Raw genomic sequence first — 23,651 nt, 5'->3', positions numbered from 1 at the left:
ACACTCTTTTTGTAGGCATTGCTATCCCAGAGGACAGTTTTGTCTCTGAATGGTGAGGCAAAGGGAATGTGGGATTAAATTTAGGACAAGACCAGAATCTCTTGAGGTTTTTGGCAGAATTTTAAAGGGAGAAGATTGATAATATTCTTTTTGTAAGTAGGGAATGGTTACGGTTCTAACTTATGAGAATGAAACTGGAAGCCTGAACTCTAATCTGAGGGGGTTGTTGGGGGAAAATAAAAAGTGTCATGAAACTGCACTTAAGGCCATAGGAAGGGGGTTGGATTTTGTTTTTTAAGTTGGTTTTTTTTTTAGAAATTTTCTTGCAGATATTTTTATTTTTTGTGCTGGACATCAACACAATGCTTTAAAACAGGTCTGTTCTGGTGTTGTACAGACCTTTCTTGAAATTCAGCCTACATAAGGAATGTGAAAAAAGCAATGGCAAAATCTTGTCAGCAAATAGGGAATCATGTATTGCTTCCATCTCAGCTTGTCTGATGACTTTATTGTTTTAGACAGTCAACTAACTGCTGGCTTGGCCTTTCACCTTCTGTCCCAAGCAAGTATTGCCAAAAGATATTGAAGTATTTTTGCCTTCTGAGATAAAACAGAGCAGTGTGATTTCTCAGCAGAGGTTAAGTGCCCAACAGCCAGTAACAGGGTGTTTGGCCTGAAAGATGACATACAATACTAGTAGACCTAGTAAAAACTATGGCTTCTGCCCTGCGCATAGGTGAGTAAAAAGACCCCTAAAATCTACAATGTTTGTACTAATGGAACTGGACCAATAATTTAATCATTGATCTTCATTTTTTAAAGTCTTGCATCCTGTATAGTCATTTATGGTGGTGCAAAGGAATTGAGCAGAAAATAAAATGAAAACTTTTTTTTTTTTAAGATCTGCATATGTCCATTTTGCCTGGCAAATCTGATCTAAATTAGGCCTGGGCACACAACTACATTATTGTCAAAGTGGCCAGAGCACATGATACAGTGGTTATGCAAGCTTTAAGAGAGGCTACCTGACATACAGGCTTTTACAATAAAGTCGCTCCATTATCATGTTTGGAGCAGTAGAATAGGCTTATGCTGTTCAGCATTTTGTGTCACATGAATATGATATTTCCAAGGTCATATTAGTGATAAAATCACATTTGCTGTCCTTTGGAACTCTGCTTGTTGTTCGTTGGCTTTATACAAAACTTTGCCCAGGAATAAATGCTGAAACTCAGAGAAACTGCTATTGAAAAAGAGAATGATAATAGTGCTTTGTCTGGGATTTCTAAGACTGACTTTTTCCTGACAGTGGGGCAAGAAGTGAAATTACTGTTCAGATTGGTTTTGATGATAAATATTTGCATGATATATCCAATGCACAGAAAAACATCTGAGCTGGGTAACTTCGTTACAATCATTCCCTACTCATACAACAAAGACAATAAATATTGCCAAAGTGTAAAGGAAGCAAAGCTATCTGTCTTTCAGCAGGAGGTGCAATCTACTCAGCACAAGACTTCGTTTTGGTTTGGGGTTTTTTATTATTTGCACTACCACCCATCTCTCATTTGGTACGCGGTATGATACTATCTCCTCAGTCGTGTTCTCCAGCGGTTCTGTACTGTTTTTCCTCATTGTCTTTTGATGAAAAGTCTGTGATAATTTCAGATAACTGAGGAAGTGTTTTTCTTTGACTTTGCTTTCTCCGGTATTTGGTAGCATGATATTTGTCTCAATTTCAGTTTCACCTCCATTAAATTAGTTATACAGCTCTTCCTCTGGTGGGTGTTGATCCTGTAGGTTGTTTTATGTTGGCAGTGGCCTGTACAGGCCTCACCGGAGCCACTGGCACCATCGATTGCCCATGCAGAACTGCTTGTAAAGTCAAGACCTTGATTTATTCAGTAACTCACAGTTTTCAGTTCCCTTGCAGAACCTAGTTCACCATCTCCTTGCTTCTCTTGCAATTATTCTGTAGCTGCATTATAATATGTATATTGGGTGTAAATCATGGTTAGATTATCAGGGTACCTTTTTGCACACATTCATCATCAGTGTAAGTAACAAGGTGTGAGGCGCTGAGAGCCAAGATGTAGTTCACGGTCACTGATTCTGTTTAAGAGCCTGACATAGTTCACAGATTTCAATTTTGTGCCATAATCTACAGTGACACTGTTACGCAGGAAGCTATGTCAGTCAAGTTTAGTCCCGCTTAGGATGTGTTTTGCTGATTCTCATTTGGTGCTTTAGGTTTTGGTTCAGTGCCAGAAGCATTCTTTGGTTTCAGACAGGGTTGGTGGTTCCTCCATAAGGAGAACAGTGGCTTTAAGGGGTGGGAGTGATCAGCCACCGGTAGGGGAACGGTTTATGCTTTCATTAGGATTTAATTTTTGATTCCCTAGTTCTTTGCAGTTATAAAGCACGTACAAATTCAATATTCTTTGCTGTGTTGTGGTTAGTATGAAGAAGCAATACAATTATGCTGTGCAGTCATTCATACTGTCTGGAGAACAAGCAGCCTTGGATTTTTACCCTAGTTGTGTCTTCAAAGATGTTTCAGTGCTCAGGAATGCAGAATGCTTTAGATCCCCTTCAGTACCCCTTTGATACTGAGCCTAAATTTAACTACTCCAGCTGACATGGCCCTGCTTGCTAACAAGGTTAGCATGACAGACCCAACGGCATTTGCTGTACATTAACTCCTTTCCCTCGGTAAACTGTTAGACAGAACGCCGATCAAAGAGAACCCAAAAAGGGCTTCTAGAAAACAAACCATTTCTATCCATTGAAATGCACTCTGAGCAAAGGTCTATAACAAAGATGTGCATTTCCTCTTACTTGGGCCTTTGCCTTTCCTTGAAAATTTAGTAAATTCCTATCAATCCTGTTATTTTTCCTGTGCACTGGGAGACTCAGATTGCTTGCTAGAGCTTCTCCACCAGGGAGGCTCTACTCCAGCTGCTGACAGGCCATTAAATCCTGCTTCTTTTTCTCATCCTGAAGTTCTTTAATGATTTAGTGTTCTCTTTGATCCCAGGCCTTGGCCTGGAAATAGCAAACCTTGCTAGCCAGATTGGATCTGGCTAGCAGAGCAGGGATATTCTCCAATAGCTCCATGTGCTGTTCCCTTGGGAAGTCTTAAGTCTGTCACAGTTTAATTTCTTGCTTGCTCCCTCCCTCACCTCCTTATCCTCACCTTTTTCACTAAGACACTCTTGATTTGACAGTCAAACAGAATACTATCAGAGCAGGAAGCTTAGATATACTTAATATTTATAAGGTGGAATGTAGGACGTCATACATAGGAGTTGGGGAGATAGCAGAAAGGGAGATTTTAAAGAAAGAAGCACATTGATTTGGAAAATGTTGGGAAATACCAGAAGTAAGTAATAGGAAAAATCTGCCCCAGTAGGCATTTCATTTTAATTTTTCTCCTGCTACTACAGTTGTCTGTTAAAGGCTGGGCTTCAGATGCTACTTTCCATATAGCAGAATGAGCTGAATTATACAGCCAAGTACTTTGTCAGGTTGGTGTCTCATCTTCTAATGGCTCAAGTCTGCTTTGCTATTTTGAAAATGCTTTTATAGCTTGTCTGAAGCTTTCTGATACATTTATTATGAAGCACAGGTATATGTAGGCTAAAATTTTCAAGCTTGAGTGGATGCAGTTAGGCACCCTAAATCCATATCTAGGCACTTAAGGAAATGTGATTTTCAGAGGTAGGGAGCATTGAAACACATCTGAAATAATTTTGAGCTCAGTACTTTTGAACATCAGATGACATTTTTTATGCTTAAGTTTAATTTCAAGCTCTGAAAATTTTGAGTGTATGATGAGAGTTTTAGACTATATATCCATTTTAAAACATTTCAGAGGGGGATAAAGCTCTGATTATCTTATCTCTTTTTTTTTTTTTTTTTTCCATATTGACATATGGCAGGTTTCTGAACAGCCATCTTCCTGTAACATCTTGCACCTTAACACAAGAGCAATCTAAAAAGCAGCCTTTTTCCTTCCTGTGGTCTGCAGTACAACCGGCTGTACAACAAAGCCTTGCCCAAGAAAAAAGTGTACTTTAAGACTGCACTTTTGATAACTGCTCCTCATATGTTCAGTGCTGTATGTATTTAAGGTTTCATTACTGAAATAAGTAAGCAGCTGCTCTCATAGCAATTCCTTCCAAATGTAACAGGACATCAATTTTACAGACTTTGTCCTCAGTTCTGAACACATCTAAGAGCTTGGGATTGCTTTTGTTTGAAAAGTAACTGCAGACTAAACCTGAGTAGTAGTCAGTTCTAAAGGGAGCACAGTGACAGAAACACCCTATGCTACTGAATTACATTGAGCTGAGTTTTGTGAGTTCCCTGTTCACAACCTGGATTTTCACTGGTGGCACTCTGAGTCTGCTGGTACCGATTCCTATGTTGGCAGGATCATTTCTGCTATCTATTATGCTATGGAACATTAAAAATTGAACAAGAAGGAAGATTATGAAGAAATTCCTGTTGTGAGAAGCATAATATTGTTCATGAGAGATACTCGAGAGACTCATCTCTGAATTTAAAAGGCAGTTTCACTTCGTTACAATGGTTTGTTCAATATGAGCCTGATTCTGCAAACATTTATGCATGAGCAGCTTTACATAAATGGGTAGTTCCATCAAGCTAGGCTTTTGCGTATTACTTCTTATGTTTAAGTGTTTGGACAAGGCCAGATCTCTCTGTCTTGTGCCTTCTCAGGGTTTTCCTTTCAATTTTTCATAATTTACAAGGCAAGTATTTGGTTAGTTTCCCTGTGCTCTCAGCTTTGCCTCTCTGTACAACTTTGTTTTGACTTCAAGCTCTTGAAGCTAAATCAATCTTGCTTTGCAGAGATCGTTGTCAGGCTTTGTCCTGGTACCCTGTAGATGACTGCGGCTACTATAACATAGGAAACACTAAAATCCCTGTAACAAATGCTGTTGAGTAGGGTAAAGTAGCTATCTAATCTGTATTAACTTCAGTCGTTTTGTGCATGATGGTGTAGGAGTTGCTTACGCAGCTCAAATCCCAGTCGGTGTCCTGCTGTAATGCACAAGTAGCCTCAATGGGATTAATTGAAGTTTGAAATACCGGATTTATCTAACTACGAGAGAAATAAAAACTGGATTATATGAAGATTATTATCGAGTGAGCCAGATGCATTAGAAATTACTTTTCTTAATTCCTCTGTTGCCTTACACACTAAACCAGTTTTCAGACAACGTCCCAAACCTGCAGCGTTTACTAGCTGACCTCCGTGCGGGCCGAAGGGGTCCTCTCGGCCATCGGGGCCTCCCGAGGCGACTATCGTGAGGAAATCAGGTTGACCGGGCAAAGCCCAGCCCGGCTTCGACGCCAAGCCATTTATTTCCAAGGAGTAAAGCACAAAAAGTACCCCCCGCACCTTGCCTCGGCGCGGCCCGTCCCCCCGGCGAGGCCGGTGCCGCTCCCCCGGGGCTGAAGGAGGGAGCTGGGGCTCCCTGCGGGTCAAAGCCCGGCTTTATGGAGGTCGTTAGCATCCCGGGAGCGGCGGCGAGGGGCAGCTCTCATCGCCCACCCCCCAAACTTTGGAAGCTCAAAGGAAGCTCGGAGAAGTCGGTCGCTTGCCTCCGAGCGAGCCCCTGCGCCCAGCTCTGGGAAGGGGACGTGACGCTTCCCCACGGACACACTGCGTTGCCCTGAGGGACCGTGCCCAGGGCTTTCCAGCCCGGGGAGGGGGTGCCGGGCGGGAGCTGGCGCCGGTCCTCCCGGGAGAGACACCCCCTCGCCTCCTCCGAGCGTCCCCCGGGTCGGGCGCGCTCCCGCCACCGCCTCTCAGCCCCGGCAGTCGGCAGAGGCGGCGGCGGAGGCCGGGCTCCCTCTGGGCGGCGGGAGGTGAATGGCAAGCGGCGGCTTCTCCCTCCCACACCCCAGTGTCGGTCTCGCCTCCTCCAGCAGCAGCAGTAGCGGGTCACCTCTGCGCGGCTGAGCTGAGCCGAGCTGAGCCGCGCTGCCCGCCGGCCGCAGGGCTGCCAGGGAGGGGGACGCAGCTCCCGGCTCCCCTCGGCAACACGGGCTCAGGGGCGCTACCTGCGGGGCCGCCGCCGGGCCGGGCTGCGGTGACATTGGGAGGAGACTCGCCCGAGGGCGGCGGCGGCAGCGCCGGGGGAGCGGGAGCGCCTGTGCCCGCGGCCAAGCGCCAGCCGCCACTCGCCCTCCTCGGGCTGGGCTGGGCTCCGGCTGCCCGGGGCGCTCAACCCTCCGCTTCCTCTCGCCGTCGCGCTGCTGGAGACTCCGGACTATAAATAGCAGCTCGCCAGAAGCCCAGCGACACAGGCACGCACCGGGGGAAAGTGCCGCGCCGGTTGCCCCGCCGGGCGGTCGCCCCGTCGCCAGCCAGGTAACCGCTGCTCGGGGCGCCGGGGGCTCGTTCCGCGGGCGAGGGGTTTGTTTCCTTGTTTCCCCGCTGGCTCCGGCGCGTCAGGAGAGATGAAAAGCCGGGAATCGGTGCCACCAAAGTCCCTCCCTTTTATTCCCTTATCAAGTTTCTTAAGGTTACAGCCCGCTCTCGTCGGGAGCCGCCGCAGCCCGGCGGGCGACGATCGGGGCCGGGGGTGCGCTGAGGGCGGCAGCCGCTCTCCGTCCTCCGGGGCGCGCGCCGCGCTCCTCTCAGGGCCGGGGCTGAGGGAAGGGAGGCGGCCCGGCCGCCCCAGGGACCCCCGCCCGCCGCTCTCCGGGGATCCCCGGGGGACGTGGGCTGCCGGGGCAACTTCCAGCCAAGACCCGCTGGGGATTTCTCCTACTTTCTCCGGGCGGCGGCTGCCGCGGAGCCTGGGTTGCCGCCTTGGCCGCGACGCGGTGCCTGGCCGCCCCCCCCCCCCCTCCGCCCCGCAGCTGCAGCCGTGGCTCCTCCGAAGGGGCGTTTGTGGGGGGGGGTGGGGGGTGGGTGTGCTTGGGGAGCTGGTTTGCAGCGGTTTTCTGTCGTGTTTGAAAGTTGGGGGGACTTGGCTAACGAGGCGGGTAGCCGCTGAGGGGTTAAGGGAGCGATAGGACCCCCATCTTGCACATAACGGCGTCTGCTGAAACGTGATGGAAACAACAAGAAAGGTATAACGCATAAGTTGAGCAGAGTTGTAACTTGAAATTGTATCAGCCAGGAAAGGGGGGGATGGGGGATGATATTTAATTTCTGAACTGTGGTCAAGTGGAGCTCTGTTTTCTGTTCCCCAAAATGACATACAGATTTTGAAGCACGGATGGCAGAGCCTGTGCTATCTTGCTTGCCTGGTCCCCCAAAGCTAACCCGGTGCCTCATCTGAAATAAAGATAGTAGGACGAAGTCTTTGTGGAGCTGTGTTTTCATCTGATGCGTAATTATGTTTCCATTTGTCTTCCTCGCCAGAAGAAATTTACTTGTTTATTTACCCATTAATGATGTGTTAAAATAGATACACTAAAATCAGACCATATATATGCCATTTAAATCTGGCTTTGAATCTCAAAAACGAGACTAATTTTCAGTCTTCACTGGTTTACAGGCACCCTCTATCTATATTTAAAGGATGTCTACATAACAAGAATGATGGGGGAAAATGTCTGTTTCTCAGTCTGTATTAAAGCAAGAGTTTATGTAAATAATTGGTTACTAACAAAACTTCTTATATTTGGATAAGTATTTGCAGGTGTGATAGCAGTCTTTAAAAAGGTGGTGTTCCAGTCATTTGATTTTTTTTAAATGTTATTTTTATTTTACTTGATTAAATTTGAAGTAGCTTTGAAGCCCTGTGGTATCTTAGTTTTTTTTTTGTCCTCTGGACTTGTATATTGAATCAGGTTTGTGCATGTAAGTCCTCATTACTGTAACTACCCATGCAGGACTGAATGCTGTTTACTTCATGCATTCTGATAATTTCACTAAAATTAAGATACAAGTCACAAGATTAATATGAGCAGAAATTAGTCCTGTGAGATTTTAACAGCCCGGATGGCATTAGTGGGAGCATGTGGCAGTGTTACTACTTCAGAGCCCGGTTTTTGCTTTTTTTTCTTCCGTTTTCTGGCAGAGTTTCAACAGTCCTCAAGATAAGATTAAATCTTTCTTTAAAGTAAAGCTTTTCTTTTACTGGCTCTCTTGGACTACCTAAAGCTTCAAGTTCCAGTTTTCCATGGGTTCCTCAAACCTTGCAAGTGCTGCTGATCTCTCTTTCCCTCTGGTTTCTCTGGAGAGACTTCCGTGAGGCTGCCTTAGTTCTTTTTGATCAAAGAATTCTGTCTTCCTCAGGCTAAGGTGTATCAGTTTGAGCAGGTGTATCCAGGTGCCTCCCACAGATCCTCCTTTGAGACTGTCTCCTTAGCCTTCTGATCTGACCTGAAGATTTCACAACATTAGCTGAAGGTTTTGTGACTCCAAATGCATGATTACTACTGTGCTTCGTACCTGGAAGTCTACTGTACTGCAAGAAAACAAAAAAAATCTGAAAAACCCCAACAAAAAAAAACAGGAGTAGAAGATCTGCCTGGAGCATCGAAGTCAGCCTGTGGAGGACAGCGCTGCTGGTTGACAGTAAAGACTGGAGGCTGTGAGAGAGGCTGCAGGTGAAGTAGTTGTTCGAATAGGCCCAGGCCTAAATTCATTATGAATTTTGGGCAACGGTAGTGGGATTGATATGTCTGCTGAATTATTTACCTTGTTACAGGTATATATTTTTAGCATATGACTTCTGCAGAGAAATATGAAATCAATACTTTTTGGATTTATGTGACAGATTTACAGGAGAAAGTAAGATAGTTTGCTAAGAGAGACAAACTGAAAGGCAGACAGTTACTCCCAACACTAATGTTTCTTCAAAATTTATGATAACTTGAACTAGCATTCTTAAGCACTTGGGCAGTTAGCTACGTTTTTCTCCCGAATTTATATTTTCATAACCTTTCCTGTATGCTAAATGCTCTGACCAATGGAAATTTTTAGGAAGGACTAGTTTTATTAAATCTTCTGTATTACATGGATATTTTATTGTTACTGTTGATGAATGGTGAATGGTATTTATCACACTTTTGAGGAAGGATTTCTTCTTCCAAAGTAATTTGGACTGATATCAGTCAAATTCTATGAAACATTTTTCCTTGGCTTTTTAAAATATGGAAATCTAACTTCACGTGTCAAACACGGAGTGGATGGAAGGCTGAAATGTTATTTAGGGAGAGTTGGTAGTCCTGGCCTCACCAAGCCATAGGTCTTGCCTACTGCTTACCCTGGGTTTAGGAGCCCTCCCCACACTTCCTGATTTCACCTACAAACGTGTCAGTCTTGCTACAATTTTGTCCCAGATTCTCCATCTCATCCTTTAGGAACAGTCACAGTTGATTTTGCTTTTGCAGCCCTTAAGAAATTTTTTTTTTTTTTAAAGGAATGCCTAATTCTTCCTTAACTCTGCCAGATAAGGATCTGGTCAGTTAGCTTATCAGGCTCGTGGATAGTTGATCTGTTACAGAAAACCTGAGACGAACCTTGAAAGGCTGGCTGGATTGTGCAAGGTTTGAGTGCGGGACTTCAGCTCACAGATGTCTTCACCATGATAGGGGATTTTAATGAGAAAGACTTACTCCTCTTGATACAAAATCCACACTGGCAATTCTAAGAAAGTGTTGAGGATTGTGAATTTCAGTTTCCTGCTGTTTGGAAGACTACCTTAACTGCTTGGCAGTTGAATATTATGAAGAGAAAAACTCTAAACTAATGATGGATGATTCTCTAGTATATTTTCACCATAATCTGCAAAGGTAGATTCAGTTAATTTGTCCAGGTCAGTAGCAGATCATTTCAGGGAAGAGGTTTTTTCCCATTTCTTCTGTCATGATAAGTAAAATAAAGATGGACAGGATCTCGGACAATGAATCACATTTATACAATGCATTCTACTATGAAAATTACTGTTGGGGGACAGGATACGTTGTCTGTCTTCCAAGTGTTGTATACCTTTTTGACAAGGTATACTGAAAAGTGAAGTGGGCATCTTACACTGTACATGGTACTTCTATTATTTTGTCTTTTAAGAGGGAGTAAGTGAATAGAACAAATTGTATATGCTTACTCTAGTGTATACAAACTCAAGTTTGAAATGGTAGTTTGCTTCCATGTTTCAGCAGTGGACTCAGAATCTTTAGTGGGACTGTTTAAAAATGTAGAATTATTTCTGCTTCTAAGGTGTCTTTGGTCCAAGTTCTATCAAACTTACCACCCCTCTGAATCCAGAAGAGGCTGGGCAGGACAGTTCTGTTTACAGTAGTTTCAACTCTGTAGCTGCACAGGAGGTTTTATTCTGAGTTCCATAGGTGTGGATGCCAATAGGCTTTTTGCCTCAGCCTGACAAACTAAGCCTCCTCCTCCAGTTTGTAAGGGAATTTGCCCCATAGATTCCTTTAGATTGCTTTTAATGTTGAAGAAGGCTCTATTTAATGAAAATATGGAAGACAGCACAAGCTAAAGGTGCTTACTTGACAGTACTGTGTCGAAGCTGTTAAATGTGATGCTGTTTATCAAGCTCATTTCTTTGGCAGGCTGAGTTTGTGCTCTGTCACTATGTGCCATGGCATTAAAAATCAAATCCACCTGGTATTTTTTTCTTGGTGGATGTTTTTTGTGTTGTTGTGTATCTTTTTTCTATGAAATTTCACCCGATGCTGTGACCTCAGTGAAAGTTTATCCTGAGTATAGTAGTAAAGTCAATCTGGGTTAAGTTTGGGGACCTTTTTCTGTTAAACTTACCATATATGCATAACTAGACCACTTTCATTTGTGTCAATTTCTTTAATTCTGTTAGCTGTACACTTGTCAATAGGAGTTTCTTGCCTGCTGCAAAAACGCTAATTTGGCAAATAGAATGAAATCTCTTAATATGAGGCACTAAAAAGACTCAGTTTTTTATTGTAATTGTAAGAGGTGGACATGTAATGGACAATTAAGAGGGAGAAAGTCTTATGGGAAATAAGTTTTTACTGTATTTTGACAGTTTTTCATGTACCATCAGGTTTTTCTATTGTTTATAGACTAGGATCTTGGCATATTACAGCAAAGTTAGTAAGATGCACTGAACCTAGGGTGCATATTTCTGTTACAAAAATGACTCAAAAACATGAAAATGGGTATAAGAGTCTAGGCACTAAATGGGACTTGGTATCTTGTGTATTTACTGCTGTGCAAATGGAGCATTAAGCAGAACGCATCAACACTTTGGTATTGTACAGTGTTTCCATTACAGCAGTAACATTGCCGCTCTGCCTGGATTTTGTTTACTTTGTGTATGTGTAAATGGCTAAAGAAAACAGGTATCGGTAGAACTGAGTTTTATAGGATGAAATTACTTTCTCTGCCATAGTGACATAATTTTGAGATAAATCTCTTTAATGTGTTATTCCAGTTTATACTCTAAATGAGAACAGAATTTGGTACGCAGAGTAGGAGATACTGCATTTGACGTTCAGAGTAACGTCAGTCTGCTATATTTATAGTTTTAAAAATGTACTTTCAATTGATGAGAAGAGCTTTAATTTTTCATATTAATAATCTGAAAGTTGGAGTGTGTATGAAAAGTGCCTTTTCGCTTTAGCCAAGTAAGTGTGTGGGTTGTTTCCCCCCCCCCCGCCAAGAGACATCTATAGAGCTACACTATATCTAGAATTTCTGTGTTATTGTCTGTTATGACACACAGTTCATGTGGCTTTTGTAGGATGGCCACGTGGAGTAGCCTCTCAGCGTTAGCTGGAATTGATAAAGATGACAATGTTGGCTCTGTGGGGCAAGTTGATCGTGAGGCAAACTTTCCTGCAGACCCACACAACAGCTCTTTCCGCTGGAGCAGTGTGATGAGGCTCATCAGGTGGTGATCCAGTGATTGAACCTTGGAATAAAGATAGAGGATGTAAATGATGATGGTTTAAAAGAAATACATTGAAACAAGTGTTCTCAGTTTAGACCCGCTTCTTGAGAAATACTGTTTAATTTGATCTGTAGTTTCTATACAAGCACAGATGCTTAACCTGCATTAATTAAGTTTTCACTTGGTGAGTCTACATTATACATTTTTCCAAATGAATCATATCTGATGATTATTTAGCCACCGAGTTAAAAATACATGTTTATCATTCTTCATTGTATCTTTGAATTTTTTTTTGGCTTTCCTACTGTTGGTCTCAGATAGCTTTAAGTCTTGGTATTTTGTTTCAGCCTGCTAGTGTAGCCTTTTCATTCTAGGAATTGATAGTTTCCAAGTCATATAAACAAAAGCGGTGGCTGCTATTTTTATGGAAGTTTTTTTGGTTTTGGATACCTCAGGTGCTGACAGTTGGAAGCTTGGAGAGAATGAATGTAGCCTACACTAGATGGCAGTGTAAAATATGAAGAAGCCTTAAGACATTTGAAATTCTTAACAAACCCAGTAGATGCTGCCACACTTTTAAGATTAAATTGTGCACGCTTTCAAGATTAAATTGTGCATAATCTTCAGGGCGGATTACTGATGTCACATTGAATGTACTGTATGTCACATTGAATGTACTGTTACAGTTTATTGTCTTTCCCTTACAGAAAGTGTCTATGTGTGTGACGTGATACATATAAAATCAGTTGCTGTGATGTCAGTCTTTTAAAAAATGATCTATATGAGCCTCAAAAAGTCCAATAATGTTATTCAAGCATTGGAAGGGGGCTTAAGTGAGAGTCGGAGTTAGGACAGTGGTTTGTGAGCAAAGTACCTCCTTTGTTAATATACCTTGGAGTGCTTTCAAAGTTTTCCTTTAGTGGTGTCTGATTATACAAAAATTCTGATCAAGGTGGAAAAAATAACATTTACCAGAAATCTTTAAATCAGTTTCTGTACCATCAAGATGTGATAGCCTAGAGATAGATTTCTCTGCTAAAGCATGAAAAGCAAGAGGCATTAGAGGACCCAGCCTATAAAGGTTGTGTGCACAGTTGTTGAACTGCTTTGTAATATATTTGCAAGTGAAATTAGAAAGCAGTTTGATGTAACACCACATGAAAGCTTTACGTTTTTATAAATTGGATTTTCTTTCTCTGACAAACGTGAAAAGCGTGGTCACAATAGCTTCTTTGGCACTGTGTATTGGAAAAGGCAAAGCTATCCACATGCTGGGATTATTAAATGTACTCAGGCTGTCAAAATATATATGTAAATATATGTAGTACTGTGCACTAAAATTGATCAGTAATCAATCTGGTGGTAAATTAAGAAGACTCTATATGCTTAAGATATAAGTCATGACATGCTGAATGTGTTTGAGGAAAGAATATTGTATAAAATCCCAACTTCTGATAATGACTCTTTTTAAGTAGAAGATAGAAAAGTACTACAAAACTGTAGGATTGTTTAGTGAGGGAATAATACTTCCCTTTCCTTGCTTTTCTGTTGCTGCTCTAATGCTTTTTACAGAAGAAAACGTTAGGTGCCGTTGATACCTCTAATTTTGAAGATAATGGGAAAGATTTACCAGCAGAAAATGTCGATGTTGCAGTAAACCCGTGCTTGGAGACATACTGCATGTGTGGATATGGGTCTTTGAGGGACACAGTAAATAGTGTCCCTCTATGTTTATGTGGTCTTTTGAAAATTCAGCTTTAACTTTTGTCATAGGAAACCTTGTGTAAATTCTCCTTGGCAGCTCAGAATTTTAGTTGTTGCTTGAACTCCCAAGTGTAAATTGAGCTACCACGTCTCAGTTTGGATCTTTTTGGCTTGGCATTCATGGATAATTTTTTGTTTTGTTTTGATTAGTGTTCTTAATTGAATGGCAAACTGTGGTAACCTTGCACAAAAGAAGCAGCATGTTAAACACCAGTTTATTCCAAAAAATGTCGTGGGTGCCCATATTAATGTGAATAGGAGTTGTCCTAGAGTTTGCAGCAGAAGAGTGATCTAAAGATGTGTGGGAACCTGACAGAGCAGATCCCTGACAAAAGCATACTCTGAGAAGTCACTGACTGACTCACAGGGTGAAAGGAATACAGACACGGAAGCAAGATTAAATGGCAGTTTATTTTCGACACTTGTCAGAAGTACTGCAGAAATAAACTGTCTGATCTGGTGTCCAACGCTCTCACCTCCAACCATGATCATGCGGAAATGGAAACCCTTTGTCCAGTTTGGGTTTGTGTTTCATAAAGGCTGAGGAGGCTTGATCTGTGGAGGTGTGATGGTATCAGTCCTATTGATTTTTAATTTCCCCTTCAACCTGGAGGTTGGTCACCCAGTTTCCCAATATTTTTGTTCTGGGCTAGCACTTGGCTATCATTTGAGGTCCACCAGCTTGTTGTCTAAAACTTTACTCCTGAGAATGAGTTTTGTGGCTGCTGAAGTGTTTGGGATGCTCCTGAGTGTATCATGCCCATGTGTGACTACCAAAGTAACCCTCTACGCTTACTGTTCTTGGTAGTATGATGTTACAAGGAAGGTAAAAACTTGTTATTTATTTGACATTTTTGCACGTGTAGGAGAAAATTCCTCTGGTTCTGTTATCACAGGTGGTTCAGTTGTGAATTGCACATACAGCTTTCTTGTCTGTTACCTGTGGTCATGGTGGCAAGTTGGAGGAATTACTGATACTGATTTTGGAGACAAGGTGATGAGTCCCAGATTAAGCCTCTGGAGCTCCTGGGGACAAGTCACCTCTTACCGGAGCAGTGGGGACAAAGGGAAGCTAACCCTTCTGGAGTCACCCACTTATTTTTTTAGTATAGCCAAACCTTGCAGTCATCTTCTAGGTGGTAGCATTATCATATTTAAGTAAATCTGATGTTCCACTAAGAAACATGCTACAATTGTTTCCATGTTACTATGAGAAGATACATTTATAATAATTATTTAAAATACCTAATTCAGCACTTGCTCAACTTGCTGAACAGCTTGCTAATGATGTGTCCTAGAGTTATCTATGAATATTTATTAAGATTTATATCAACAACAGAACATGGAAAAACTGTATTCTTTTTCAAAAGAAAAATTATTGTTACTCATTTTCAGTGTGCTGAAATTACCTTAATAATCCAGTTTGGTATGTTACAATAGAATGACATGCTTGGGCATTTTGCCTGAAGCAGTGATCTATTTTTTTTCCTCCTCTGTCTGATCTAGTTCATCAAAACAACATAGTGCAGGTAAAGTGGAATTTTACCTGAGGTTTGTGGTTACCTCTTTTTTTTGTAAATGCAAAAATAGTTAATAGCTTTGCCACTATATTCCAGTTGGGGGAAAAAAACCAAACCAAACCACCCCAAAACATATGCGCCTTTTGCCTATTTTAAATGAAATACTGATAAAGATCTAGCCCTTGTCTGTGGGAATTTGTGTTCTTGTCAGATACTTCCTAGGTTCTGAAAAACATCAGCTTTGAGAAGCTATTTTTGTGTTCTGAAAGAGCAATGTCTCCCACTATAGTTTGAAGGTTAAGGTGAAATATTTTTATGAAAATTGAATTGCGAAGTGCAAGAATAGTGAAAACATAGCAGAAGATAGATCTTTAAGCTATTTTAAAAGACAATACTGGCCCATCAGTTATGACCTTAGCTTTTCATTTCTGTATTTGGAGCAGTGTTGCAGCTTTACATCCAGATGATTTGTTAGTTCTGCTGTAGTAAATAATTCAAAAGAGCCTTTGTTGTGTAGTCAGCAATGCCACATATCTCTCACCTCCCCTAAGTGATGGGAGCAGATTCTGACCCCATTTGTAGTGCTGTAAGTTTACTGAAGCTTGAGGAAGCACTCTATGAGATCTTGAGTTCTGGGTTTTGTTTTCTAAAAAAAATGTTCTTAGCTTAATTTTTAAAATTTAATTTTTAAATTATTAGTAAGGTAGCCTCTCTTGTGTTGATTCTGGAAATGCACAGAAGGGACAAGATAGTCAGAGAGAGAAGTGCTGATATCTTCGGAGGAAGTATAGGTCCCATCTTGAAAAGCCGCATTGAGCTGAGGCTTAGACTTGCATTTTGGTCAAATGTACTGATACCTTGAACAGGCAAAGTAAGGTCTAACTCTGTTAGAATGGCAGTGAGAAACTGGAGGAGAGCTAGTGTCTGCAGAGCACAGAACCTCTAGGGAGTCACAAAAACATCAGGGCTAGTGGAAATTTTCCTACCAGCTGGGAAACGAAGGGATATGCCATGAAAAGTCATGGTGTTGCAGCTTTCCCTGCATCTTTAACAATGAAGTTAAGTCTTTGTGTGCTTGGCCATTTTCCATCTTACCTCAAAGGTTGTTTTGTCCCTGTTTATGTTTAGAGAACTTCTGTGTATATGAGGAGATGATGAGCTGGCTGCCTCCTTAACGTTCACATGTGAGACTGACTCCCTCTATGAGGCCGGAATGCAACAGGGTGCATTTGGGTCATGGAGAGCAGTATCTTCAGTGTCTTTTAATCTGGATTTGTGAGTATCTTGTTGAAACATTTCTGGTTGTCTTTTACTAATTGTATGAGCCATGATAATGTGCCCTGTTCTTTGTTTTTCGTGCTGTTCATACAATGCAAAGCACAAAACCCAGCCTTTCCTATTTATTTTCTGGTTTCCTTTTCCTTTTGCCTGCCTGGCCTGATGTCCTGGCCTTGCAAGGTCTATAATGCCTCCTTTCTAGACACCCTGAGGTAAGCTTCAGATCTAGACACCCTATGGTAAACTTTTACCATCCACAGGGACCTTGTTAGGCTTGAGAAAAGTGGGCAAATGTGAACCCCATGGAGATCAAAAAGACCAAGTGCAAGGTGTTGCACCCAAGTCAGGGCAATCCCCAGTGTCAGTACAGACTAGGTGAGGAACTGATTGAGGGCAGCCCTGCTGAGAAGGACTTGGGGATACTGGTGGATGAAAAATTAGAAGCAAGCTGGGGATGTGCGCTTGCGGCCCAGAAAGCCAATTGTATTCTGGTCTGCATAAAGAAAAGCATGGCCAGTAGGTCAAGCAAGGGGATTCTCTCCCTCTGCTCCACTCTCCTGAGAGTATTGCATCCAGCTCTGGAGTCCTCAGCACAGGAAAGACACAGACCTGCTAGAGTGGGTCCAGAGGAGGGCCACAAAAATTATCAGTGGGCTGGAACAACTCTCCACTAAAGAAAGACAGATAGAGTTGGGGTGAGTCAGCCTGGAGAAAGCTCCAGGGAGACCCTACTGTGGTCATTCAATGCTTATAAGAAGAGGACTTATAAGAAAGACTTTTTACCAGGGCCTGTAGTGACAGGACAAGGGGTAATGGTTTTAAACTGGAAGAGTGTAGATTTAGATTGGACATAAGGAAGTAACTCTTTACTGTGAGGGTGGTGAGACACTGTCGCAGGTTGCCCAGAGAAGCTGTGGCTGCCCCCTCCCTGGAAGGGTTCAAGGCCGGGTTGGGCAGGGTGGGCAACCTGGGCTAGTGGAAGGTGTTCCTGCCCGTGGCATGGGGGGTGGGACTAGATGATCTTTAAGGTCCCTTCCAAACCAAACTGTTTGGTAATTTGGTGATCAGGATTTGCCTTTCAGACTGTCCCATAATGTTAGTCTTGATGGTTATTTGGGAGATAAAAAGATTTGAGTTTGTTCTAATTTGTTCATAATAATAAGTTTAGTTTGTTTCAATTCTTAATGAAGACGTAATTGAAGTTTTATATGTAGAACTGCTGTTGGTCAAGCAGACCTTGAACTAAAGTAAATTCTATTCTCGCATACTGTTAAGCAGTCTTTTTTTGTTCTTTTTTAAAGAAAGGTGCATATAGTTATTTTTTGAAACTTAATGAGAAGTGTTCAGTATGCCTGTGTTCATTAGTGAGGAAAACTTGTAAAGTCTCTGACATGCTGCAGTTATCTTGTCCTCTTATTACAGTCAGTGATACTGTTTTTTGCTCTTTCTTCGTACATAGTTATCTTTCAACTTGTTCTATTTCTGTCCAAATAGTGCTGTTCCCTTGCTAGCCCAGTGAAGAATATTCATAGCTTTCAGACCTAGTTCTTGTCATACCCAGACTACTAACAGAATCAGACAGTGTAAGCCAGGACCTAGCGTTGAGGTGGGAGAGGCATGTAACTTGCCGGGCTTTTAGTAGAATTTCCTGCATCTGATGGATGATGCAGCCGAACAAGTAAACAAAATTAAGATCTTGTAATATCTGTAGGTAGCAGGTGTCTGCATAGGTCATGGACTGAATGGCTCAGGTAACTGAAAAGAAAATAATTTATGCTGTATTTAAAATAAACACTGCCTTAGTCCATCAACTTAAAAGTCATCATATGTGAAGAAGGGGACACAAAGTGTAAGTAAGTTCATAAGGTTGAACAGAGAAAGATAGACAGATAATTATTATTTTTATTTTTTTTTTTTTGCTATGCCACACACACAAAAAGAAATGACTTAAAAGAATTACCAGGCAAAGGGGAGATAATTAAACCATCAAACACAAGGAATTTCATGGCCATTGTGGGTAAACAACTCTGGCTGCTCCAGGCAGGGGACCAACTTAATTAAAAAAAAAAAATCTAATTCAGTTAACGCATTTATCAAAGAAATATGTTGGAAAACCATTAGTCTTTCTACAGACATTAACACTTTCCCTGTAAGTGCAATATTTTAGAAAGGGAACGTTTTAAACTTTCCTTAGCATTATTTTAAAAATGTACAAACAGTGTGGTGTGCAAAAGTTGTGGTTTATTAGTTTTATCCTAACTACCTGATACTTTATTCCATTTTTTTCATAATAAAATATTTAATTTTCCTTTTCTAAAGAAGGTAAAGCTGAGAACTGTAGCAGGAGTTGCATTTTCTTCTGTTTATTGGAAGATAAATACTTTATGACCTTTCTATTAGTATTTACTGTGTATTCCACAGATACAGAGCTACCTCTCAGTTGGTCTTGATGATACATAGCTAATTAAAGTTTGTTTTTTCTCACTTCTACCAATGAGTCTGATAAGGCTTTTTCTTTGAGAAAAATATATTTATCTCGTTTAAGGATAATGGTAGTTTTAATGAGATATTGACTGTTAGAAAATATGTGTAGGTATTTAAAAATTAAGGAAAAAACCCCCCCAACAATGCAAAACTCTTTTGTATTAATTTCTTTACGTAGTTACAGCAGCCAGCAGAGATTTTCTTATTTTTTAATTGGGTAGGAAAGAATGAATAGTAAGCAAGCCAACATACAGTCTGGGAGACTATTTAGAAAAAAAAAAAAGTGTTGATCCATAGTAAAGATATAAATAACTTTACAATTGACAGAGTAAAAGCAGATAGACATTTGAGAATCATAAAGTTAACTTATATTAGCATACCAGAGAACAAATCCCAAATCACATGGAAAATGCATTGTTGTTCAAGAAGCATTATGTAAGCTGCAGTGTTCTCTTGGAATAAGGAATAAATTTAGACAACTGTGAAGCCGACAGCTTTGAAGGTTGAAGAAGCCCTGGTTTGTATTCCATGTGATTTGGAATGAATGGCTCTTCAATACTGGACAATGTGAGAAGGAAAAGACCAATTATTTTTTGAAGGGAGGAAATGTGGAGAGTGTTTTTAGCCTACAGTACAGAAATCTGAGATACTTTTTTGCCACATTTTCTCTTGGTTACAGAGTTGAGAGAGACTTCTGCTCCCAAAGGTGAAAGTGTTACAAAATTAGCATATGTCCAGTTTTTTTCTACTAATTTCTGTGGTATCAGGTCTCCTCAGAACTCCACTGGGGAACAGGTGTTTTAATCAGCAGACAAGTTAACCTGGACAGCATTACTATGATTTTTATTCCACAAGAACTCAGAAGGGCCTGTTAAGTATCTGTCATCCCTGTCCTTACCAGTCTGCATGTCATAACCAGATCATACTATATGTGGTTGGGGTAATAGTATCAAGCCAGACATCTGCCTCCTGTAATTTACTCTTCAAAATAAGAAGGTTGATGATTAAGAAATGAGTGGATGAGAGCATCAGTTGGGAAATTTGCTGCCTATGTGTTTTTTAAGGGCAGGAAAGAAGATCAGGGAGAAAAGGCAGGTGAGATCTCAAAGCTCTGTATACAGAGTATAGTATTAGCAGGTATGATTCCAGGACTTTAATGTTTTCAAAATATTCAAAGAAATTCATAGGTAAACTATTAAAAATAATGTTCTGGTCTGGCCAGTCATCACTCATCTCTGAGGAGCTTGAGCAGTACATCATCTGTGCAATCCAGCAGATGCTATTTGCGTTAGGTTACACATCTAATGGTGGTGTGGATGCCGCCTTGGCCTGTGCAAGCCCTTTCTGGTCCATTATTGCACCACTGTGGCTATGACATTACCAGCTGAACATACTCATTAGCACATGGGAAGTGTATGGAAATGGTAATGGCTGGAGTGCCCAGGGAAACACTCAGTTGCTCAAGATGAGCCTGTGAGCTTGAGGCTGGACTGTAATTAGAGTTATAATCCAGCCAAATCTAAAGCTTGGAAATCACTGTTAACCTAAAAATTCAGAATGAATTGATGTAATACTCTCAGGTTCAGTTTGAAATAACATTTTTACTTGTACTTGGTTTCCTAAATTGTTACAGAATGTGTGATGTGGTATTTGCATATAGCAGTGGTACTTCAATAGTTGCTGGCATTCTTACTGGTCTAGGTAGATGCGTTAGCCACTGACTGTTTTACTGGAGTTGGGGAATAAGTTAGAGCTGAGTGCTTATGTATAAATGAACATCTATAAAGCTCAGTGCCAGAAGGGCAGTAGAGGAGAAGACATAGGCATGCCAGAGGTACCTGTGAAACTAAAAGGAAGAAATCAGCATTCTCATAAGAAGCTTCTGCTGCTGTGCTTATACTAAATTAACAGTATGCAGCAACTTCTCCCCTTGTGTCTAGTTGTACTACTACCTTGTACCTCTCTGACATAATTTTGGAAATGTTTTGAGTCAGAGCATGTGTATGTCTTCTACTTCAGTGGGGCAGTGATTCTTGAGAATAGCAACTAGATTCAACTTCCAATTCATATTATTACAGGGCATAGTTATCTAACACATTTTTTGCAGGTAATTTTCCAATCTTACTTTTAGTTGTGGATTTAATATTTAAAATGTGATGATTCTTAATGTTAAGAGTAATACTAAGGAGCAATGATATTTAATTTGGTGTCATAAGAAATCACTTACAGTCATTTTTGCTGATGAGATAGGTAAGATATCTCTCATGGTTCCTTTGGAATTTTGGTGCTCATTAATTGCTCTTTGCTTAAGGGGTAAGGCATCAAATCTTCCTTTGTATGTGTCTGCCAGAAGTTAGATTACACTGGAACTAAACAAACACTAAATTGGAAGGAATTTAGATTAAGATCCATATTTATAGATTTTTAAATTACCTTAATCCTGAAAAGCAAAGCTGAAAGTTCTCATCTGTGTCAGCACTACAGTAAACTCTAGGTTGACACAGTTCATACTTCTGGGCTGGTCTGTCCCTGGCACTTGATACTTCACAGCTCTATTCTTCATTCACAGAAGTATGTAAGTAGAAGTAGGATGTAGTGGAAAAATTGTCTCCTCAGATGTATGTTCATAAGAATTTCACTCTGCAGGGCAGTTTGCTGATCATAGTTGATGACTTGACTGAAACAGTTCAGATCAGACCAAGAAATTAACCTTGATTAAGGTCTTCAGTTTTAAATCTGCATCCTTATTAAAAACAGAACACATTGGTGGTTTTATTAAAAGTCCTGCTGTGAGTTATGCTTTGAATATCTTTCTTGAAGAACTTTTTGCAAGATTTCTTCTGTTTCCCTCGTGCTTCTGTCTCCCCCGAGGTTCAGGGGCACTTTTGTTTGTGCTCTTAGCTGCTTTCCAGCCCAGTTTTCCATTCTTTGGCTTAGTCATAACACAATATCATTAAGAACTATTCAATGATCTGTTTAGAACTATGTATTACCATGTACTGAAATGATGTGTTCAACATTTTTTTCTCGTTGTTCTTTGTGTCTTTAAAACTGGTAGTTTTCTGTCTTAATCTAAAATGTAGTGTTGTTACACTGAATGCAGGAGTTTTAATTCTTTTGAACACAAAAGCACAGAGTTTCTGGCTGGTAAATGTGGTTTTTTTTTTTTTTTTTTTAGTGGAATACATAAACCTGTTTAAGAGCATTGTAGGTACAGCCTTGTAGAGAATTTCTGCCTTTGTATTGAAAAAAATTACCATGTTTACCTGGGAAAGATGTGGGAATAGATTGTTTTTTCTAGAGAAAGCTTATGTTGGAAATGGTTGAAATCTAGCTTTGCGGGAAGAAAGATTAGGTAGTTCCTTTAATGAGAGCCAGGGATAATTGAAGCAGGAGGTAGGCATGAAGGATCAGGATGAGAATATTTTAGTAAAGATGAAAAAGATGGGCACTGATACCCTGGAAAGCAGGAGGTGAAGTGACAGTCCCTTTGTTCATTTTGCAGTTTTCATTGTTTTCTTCCTCAGTTTTTGAGGCTGTTTTCCTGACAAATTCTATTAATTCATTGATGAGAAAAAGAAGATGAAAGTTTGAAGTGTAGTTGTGTGTGTTGTTTTAGACTAAGGAAATCATATGAGTAGCAAAGTTTAGATAAACTGTCTCATTATATATCTTGTCTCCTGGTTTTGGTGGTGATAGCAGGACAGATACAAATAGGTTGATTGCACAAACCTTTGGGCAGTTTGAGAAACTCTTAGACCAGGAAAATGAGAAATGACAGAAATGCTGGGAGAACAAGGGAAAAGATGGCATTTCTGTATTTCTCCTAGCTTCTGCCTTTGTTTTTCTTTATAAAACTTAAGTGTAGCTTACTTCAGGGCATGACAGAGAGCTGTTGTCCTTTTTTTTTTTTTTTTAAGAAAAGCCGAAACCAAAAACCCTCTCAATTGCATGTCTAAAGTAGTCCTTTCTTTGCAAATTATGTTTCTATGCCTTTAGATATGACATTCAAATATAAAACATTTTGTAATTTTCATATAGTTTATCAATAAAATGCAATTTATTTTGGGTAGTCTACAAATGAATTGCTCCGTAACTATCAAAAATCTTGTACAAGCCATAATCAAAATGCTAATTAAAAAAAACCACCCAGTCAGCCATTTCCATTTGAAGAGAATGGGGGGGAGTGATTGTAATTTTTTGATCCAACACAGGAATAAGTAATCTTAATTAAGCAATCTTAATCTGTAAAACTAAGAATGTTTTCTTATCCTGCTGGGACAGGATGAGTGGTTACAAAGCACTTGAACAGTAGTAATGTTTAGTGGTGTATAATTTGTTAGATGGAGAGAAAAGTTTATTCTATGAACAGATGAAAATCTGATTGTCAGAGAATGTCAGAAGGCTTGGAAGTGTATGTTGTGGATAGGCATGAAATAGAAGATAATCTAGTGGTAGTCACTAACTTGCACTTTTTTTTTGCTAAAGGCTTCTCAAATGAAGGTTGGTTGCCATGTTTTCCCCCAGTCTAGGTGGACCATACTGAATCCACCTAGTCTGGGTCCAGTAACCCAGTGCCATGAGAAGGTGGTAACAAGTTCTTATTTGTAATAGTTTCTCTTCTTTTGTCACTTCTTACCACTGACAGAAAAAGAAAGAAGGAAGAGCGTGGAGAGCCTTTCCAGGCAGTAGTGAGTTCTGTCATTTGAAATAAGAGTGATAG

General features: G+C 40.7%; 1 protein-coding gene across 5 annotated transcripts in view; it reads left to right on the top strand.

Annotated features, from left to right (window-relative positions):
- The first annotated feature begins 5,877 nt into the window (after window positions 1–5,877).
- Window positions 5,878–23,651, top strand: part of INPP4B (inositol polyphosphate-4-phosphatase type II B) — a 333,154-nt gene continuing 315,380 nt past the window's right edge. For all 5 annotated transcript variants that reach the window (XM_074823724.1, XM_074823728.1, XM_074823726.1 and 2 more), the window contains exon 1: window positions 5,878–6,403. The gene's annotated coding sequence lies outside the window, so the exon portion shown is untranslated. The remainder of the gene's footprint in view (window positions 6,404–23,651) is intronic.

The sequence above is a fragment of the Strix aluco genome, chromosome 4 (genome assembly GCF_031877795.1).
Source record: "Strix aluco isolate bStrAlu1 chromosome 4, bStrAlu1.hap1, whole genome shotgun sequence".
Taxonomy (NCBI): domain Eukaryota; kingdom Metazoa; phylum Chordata; class Aves; order Strigiformes; family Strigidae; genus Strix; species Strix aluco.
This window is presented reverse-complemented; position numbering and strand designations above follow the sequence as displayed.